Source organism: Protopterus annectens, chromosome 14.part0, assembly GCF_019279795.1.
Source record: "Protopterus annectens isolate FY-2018-M chromosome 14.part0, PAN1.0, whole genome shotgun sequence".
NCBI lineage: Eukaryota > Metazoa > Chordata > Ceratodontiformes > Protopteridae > Protopterus > Protopterus annectens.
In genome coordinates, this window is record NC_056748.1 from 155,355,151 (window position 1) to 155,361,780 (window position 6,630).

The following is a 6,630-nucleotide window of genomic DNA, read 5'->3' on the forward strand; positions in this document are numbered from 1 at the left end:
CTGCAATTCATCAAAGAGAGTGTGTACAGTTTTGAGCAAAATATCAAACAAAACTTCGGAAGCTGGTAAGAGAGAAAATTGGCTACAGCTACAAAAATCTAATTGAAACAGAGAGAATATGAACAGGCAATAACATCTACCTTTCCAGCAGTCCTGGCCCCAACATGATGCAGACTTTGGAGACTCAAAAACTAGTCGTAGTGGGAGTCAAACTGACACAAACTATGATCCTTATCTGAGGGCACACAAGTAAACTTGACACATGAATTTTGCAGCCCACAGCAGAATTTCCAACAGTCAGCAGAGCATCACCACCAGACAAAACTCCACAGAATCAACAAATGAGGAGACTAACAAAAATATGGTTTCACAGCAAACACCCAAACAGCCCCAAGGACAAAATGTCATCCAGTCAGGAAAACAAGGGATTTCCAGGATACAAACAGAAAAGGACAGTAGCCACTAGCCAGGACAGGACCAGTGCTCCAGAAACACAAGCAAGAACAAAATATGGAACCATTCCAGGACACCATTAACAGACGCAGAAACCAAAGTACTAGACAAAGGCCTTGTCTTTATTCCACATAACAGAAGCAACCTTGTCACTACAGTCATTGACCTTATGCTGTTTTGTAGAAACCTGAACCTTAAAATATTTTTTCATGAGAGAGAAAAGAGAAACAGGCAACTTGGAGAAGGCAGTGATCTAAGGACATAACATCAAGCAATGAAGAATAAATGGAGAAAACCTAGCAACATCTGCTCCCCCACTTCACCCTACTGTCTGGGCATATGAAGAGAAATGTGAAGATGACCTACATAGAATTCTAGCTAAACCTTGCAAGAGGACATTTTATAATCTCACCCAAGAAAACCTGTCTGCTGTAAAATGACTGAATGAAGACAAGAAGGATTATGAAACAGACGAAGGTGGTGGCATCTTCATCACAGACACTGAGAAATACAACCAGAACATTGAAGAAATGCTCGGGAATCCAGACACTGAGAAATACAACCAGAACATTGAAGAAATGCTCGGGAATCAGAATTTCTAGAAGACACTAGATTTTGAGCAAGTCACAAATGCTTACAAGGTCATTGGCATCAAACTTCATAAGCTTAACTAAGAGGGACTTTTAGACGATGATTTAACTTTCTGATAGTCCCCCACCCTAGGATACCTCAATTGTTTGGCATCCCAAAACCTCACAAAATGTGTAAAATCCTCCTTTTCACTCAATAGTAGGAGGAGGTGGTTCAACCACTGAAACATTGCCCATTTATATTGAATTTAAGACTAAAGGGATGGTTAGGAGTGCTCACTCCTTCATTTTGGACTCACTCAATTTCCAGAAAAAAATCAAAGAAATAAAAATACAACCAGAGATAATGCTTATCGTGATTGATGTGGAAATCCTATACACTGCTCTTCCACATATACTACTGTACTGATGCTGTGAAAGAGTAAATGGCCCAAGGACCAACACCACCTAAAGAGAAATTAAAGCTATTGAGAATATGCTGAATATCATACTTACCAAAAACCACTTTCACTTCAATCAGAAATGGCACAAATAAACAAGGGGACAGCTATGTGAGCTGCTATGGTCCCTAGTTTAGCCAATATAGCCTTGACAAGATGGGATGAGAGCACCATCTTTTCCTCAGAATTATGTAAATACACACATTGTTACTATCATTTTACTGATGATATCTTTATCACATGGAAAGGCTCCCCGAACAAGCTGCATAACTTCTTCTTCTATACTGAAAACAACTCAGACTTTTTACATTTCATCAACCACTGCGGTAACAATAACTTGATATTCCTGGACATCATCGTCTGTGAGGACAGAAAAGAGGAAAAGCTTAAGAATGACCTGTAGAGAAAACCTACACAAGTGAATCTACTTCTACATGATAACAGTATGCACCCCAAAATTACTAAGAAAAATGTCCTCAAATCATAGGGAATAAGAATAGCCAGAGTGTCTGGAGAGATGGATCAATTTCTCACCAGCCTAGATCAACTGTAATACGATTTTTTGGAAAGTGGATAAATGAGGATTTGGTGGCCAACACAATGGGATCCATTAAACCCATCAAACAAAATAATGATCCAGCTCTGGTGAGCCCCCAGAAGGAACTGTTACAGCCACACAACCAAATATCTGTGAAGGAAATGACAAACATAACAGGAGTATGAACCTAACATATTTCAAAGATTCACAAGTAATAAAAAGAAACATGTTGAAAACTTGGAGCATCATTAGGGGAACCAATCTCTCAGTCAGATTCTGGACACACAACCATCCTTCATTTATGAAAAAAAAGATAGAAACTTTAGAAGATGAGCATAAAATGTAAAAGAACTTAGTGCACCTACAGAATTGTTGGTATAAACATTTCCCTGCAACCCCCAGGCTGCAGATGCTGTGTATTTATCAGTCAAAAGAACTATTTTATATATTCATTCTCATAAAAAGAAATATGTTTACAATGACAGCTATAACTACAATAGTACCTTTGTAGTATACCAGACAAGCTGTACAAAAAGCAGAGACTTTTATATTGGAAAAAGCAATTAACCCTTTCAAAATAAGAGTGACCAAACACCTTTCAGATATCAGGCTTAAGGACTGTCCAGCTATGCTCAGGTCTGCAGGAACTATGAGAAGTTTGTCCATGTAATAGAGAGAATATATCTGGGCCCATTAGAAGGCAAAAGCCAGAGAAAAAAGAATTTAAATGCAGATTTGACTTAAAGGTTATCAGAAACCCAGACTCAGTCAGACATGCTCCATTAAGAACATACTTGAGTTAAAGAAACTGGACCATAATAACTTTTATTAAAAATAACTTGTACTGAAGGCAGCACATGGTTTTTTTTCATGGCTATGCATGATGAGTTTAATTTTAATTTTTATTATTTATTTATTTATTTATATTTGTTGACCGGGAGTGTCCGATTGGACGTAGGTCCATTTTCAGTGGAGGCCCGGGGAGAAAAGCTCCACAGTTAAAATAAACAGACAGTAGTTACACTGGATTACATAGTGATTGCCAATTTACATAGCAATTACTTACAACATATTTACAGATGAAGAACATAGTACATCAGTAGACAACTAGAATCTTTATCTGTGAAGTACATAACAGACATTAACAAATGCTACAATAAGAAGTTCCTGCTGTATAATAAGTACTAGGCTTATGAGCATCTGAGCTTGCTATAATCAAGGTAGTTAGCGGAGTGGAAAGAAAGGTAGTGGTTGGATGGGGAGGGTGATATTAGAGTGGGAGTTGCAAGGGCATAGCCAGCATGTTTTTAGGTGCGCTTTTAGTAAAGTTTTGAAGTGGGTGCATGATGGTACAGAGGTAATTGTGGGTGGGAGGGAGTTCCATAATTTGGCTATGGTGCAAGAGAAAAGTGCTTCACCAGCAGAGTTATTGGCTTTAGTGATCTGCAAGTGAGTTTTGTTGCTGGAACTTAGTGGTCTGGTGGTGCGATAGGGTTGGAGTAGATTCTGGAGGGATGGGACATTTAGTGGATGATTTACTAGTTTGTGGGCAAGTGAGAGTTGATACCATTGAAAAAGGTGAGGGAGTTCAAGCCAGCCCAGTTCAGCAAGTGAGAGATAGTGGTGACTACGGTAGGATGCCCCTGTGGAGAATTTGGCGATTTTGTTGTAGCAGGTCTCTAGCTTGTTTAAATCGCATTGCCTTAGGTTGGTGTATACTGGACAGGCATAAAGTAGGGTGGAGATAAGGTGGGAATTTGCTATTGAAGTCTTTGCTGCTTTGGTGAGAAGTTGCTTTTTTCTGTATAATGCTCCTAGTTTATTGTGGACTTTTTTTATGGTCAAGGATATGTGAATGTCAAATTATAGTTTATTGTCTATTTCCACTCCTAGCAATTTGGTGTGTTCAGTTGGGTATATAGTGCTGTTGTCCTTTGCTGTGATGTTAAAGTGAGAGTATGTTTGGTGGGTTGGAAGATGAGTAGTTTAGTTTTGTTTGGGTTGAGTATTAATTGGGCATTGGATAACCAGGTTTCAACAGAAGAAAAGGCTTCCTGTGTGACTTTTTGCAGTTTGGGTAGGGACTGGGCTGAGCAGATGATGGTTGAGTCATCTGCGTATTGTATGAGTGTGCCATGTTTGGTGGCAGAGGCTAGATTATTGGTGAAAACAGAGAAGAGAAGGGGTCCAAGGATGGATCCTTGGGTAACCTCTATGGAGACAGGTAGTTGGGGAGATATGTCATTCTGCCATACAACAGATTGTTGGCGGTCAGACAGGTAACTCTGAAACCAGTTGGTGACCGATTGTGAGAAGGATAGGTTATTGAGGACAGAGATAAGTTGTTTGTGTGGGACCATGTCAAATGCTTTAGATAGGTCTAAGAAAGTAGCAGAGGAGAGATAGCCATTGTTTTTATGCTGAAGGATAGTGTTAGTAAAGGACAGTAAGGCAGTGGTGGTGCTATGGTTTGGTCAGAAACCATGCTGAGTATTGGAAAGGAGGTTGCTAGTAAGGAGGTAGTCTGAGACCTGAGAGTGTATGCATCTCTCTAGTATTTTGGAGAGTGGAGAGAGAATAGCTATGGGTGGTAACTGGTTAGTTCTGTGGAGGGTCCGCCTTTGTGGAGGGAAATTATATGTGATACTTTCCACAGTGTGGGAACGTAACTTTCTGACAGAGATCGGTTAATCAAGATGGATACTGGGTAGGCCAGAGCATCAGCTGTGATTTGTAGGTATTCACTTGGGAGGTTGTCTGCTGCTAATCTGGTGGACTTAAGTTTAGTTAAGAGTTTTTTTATGTTGGAGGTAGGTACAGGAGAAAAAGAGAAGGCAGTGGGGAGATTACTAGTTGAAGGTGTGGGTTGGAGGAGGGGTTGTGTTGTTTAGCTAGTGATAGTATGGTTTGGGTGAAGTGTGTGTTGAATGAGGTAGCAATATTTTCTGAGGAGTGAGGGATGTTAGGAGGAGGGGTACTGACTTTACCTGGGTGGAGGATGGAGTTTATGGAGGACCAGAATTGTTTGGGGCTGTGTTGAGAGGAGTCTAGGGCAGACTGGTAGTATTGGAATCTGTCCTGTTTTATTAGCTTTTTGACTCTATTGCGTAGTTCTAGGAATTTCTGTCTATTTGAGGGGGTTTTGGTTTTGCACCAGTGCTCCCAGGCTTTATCCCTGTTTTTCATTTCTGACTTAGTGGTTTTCTGTAGCCATGGGGACGGTTGTGCTTTGATTCTGGAAAGTCTTATGGGGGCATGGTAATTAAGGATGCTCAGGAAGGTAGTATTAAAAAATTCAACTGCGTTATCAAGACTGAGGTACTTTAGAGGATGCCAGTTACATTCTTTGAGGGATGAGATGAATGTGAGTGGGTTAAAGTTTAGTTTTTTACGTATTTGATGGCAGATGACAGGTTTAGCTTGGTATAGGTATTTTTTGAGTAGGAATGTTGGGGAGTGATCACTGAGGCTATCTGATAAGCAGCCTGTTATATATGACTGGGGGCTCTTACTGACTAGTATCCAATCTAGAGTAGTGTGCTTGCTGGAGTTTTTATTTATCCTGGTTGGCGACTGGACTAGTTGGGTGAAGCCATGAAGGTTTACATGATGGGTTGGATGGTTGCCAGAACAGGATTGCCAGTCAATATTGAAATCACCTAAAATGATAGTTTCTTGGGGGAGATGTTGGGTAGATCAGCTGAGGAGGTTTTCTAGTGGAGGGATGTTTTGGCCAGGTGGGAAGTAGCATCCAATTATGTTGATGGTTTTGTTTTGGTTTATTTTGAGGTTGGTATATATTATTTCTTTATTGCCTATTTGTGGAGCTGATGATTTTAAGGTCTGGATGTTTAGATGCTGTTTAAATATTATAGCTACACCGCCTCCTTTTTTGTTTAGCCGGTCTACTCTTAGTATGCCATAACCTGTGGGGATTATCTTTAGTATTACATGTTTAATTTTATATATATATATATATATATATATATATGTATATATATATATATATATATATATACATATATATATATATATATATATATATATATATATATATATATATGGGTCTACTTCATTTCATTGAATCTCATTTCGTCAAAATTTCATTTCACTGAAAGTTCATTACATCGACAAGCATTTGCCCCTTCCCAATGTTGTGCACTCGACCCGGGTTGATATATATAGTTAGGGGGGGTGTGTGGGGCGAAGCCCCCCACCTAAAATGCTTGTCAATGTAATGAACTTTCAGTGAAATGAAATTTCGACGAAATAATTCAATGAAATGAAGTAGACCCATATATATATATATATATATATATATATATATATATATATATATATACATATAAATAAAAAAAAAAATATATATATATGTAAAGATATATAGATACATATCGATATAGATATATATATATATATATATATATATATATATCGATATACACAGATATATATATATATATATATATATATATATATATATATATATATATATATATGGATCCCCTTCACTACACCGACACGCCACAAAGCCGACACCCAAAACGCCGACACCCAAAACACCGACACCAAAAGACCGAAAACACACAATACCGACAACTCATAAAAC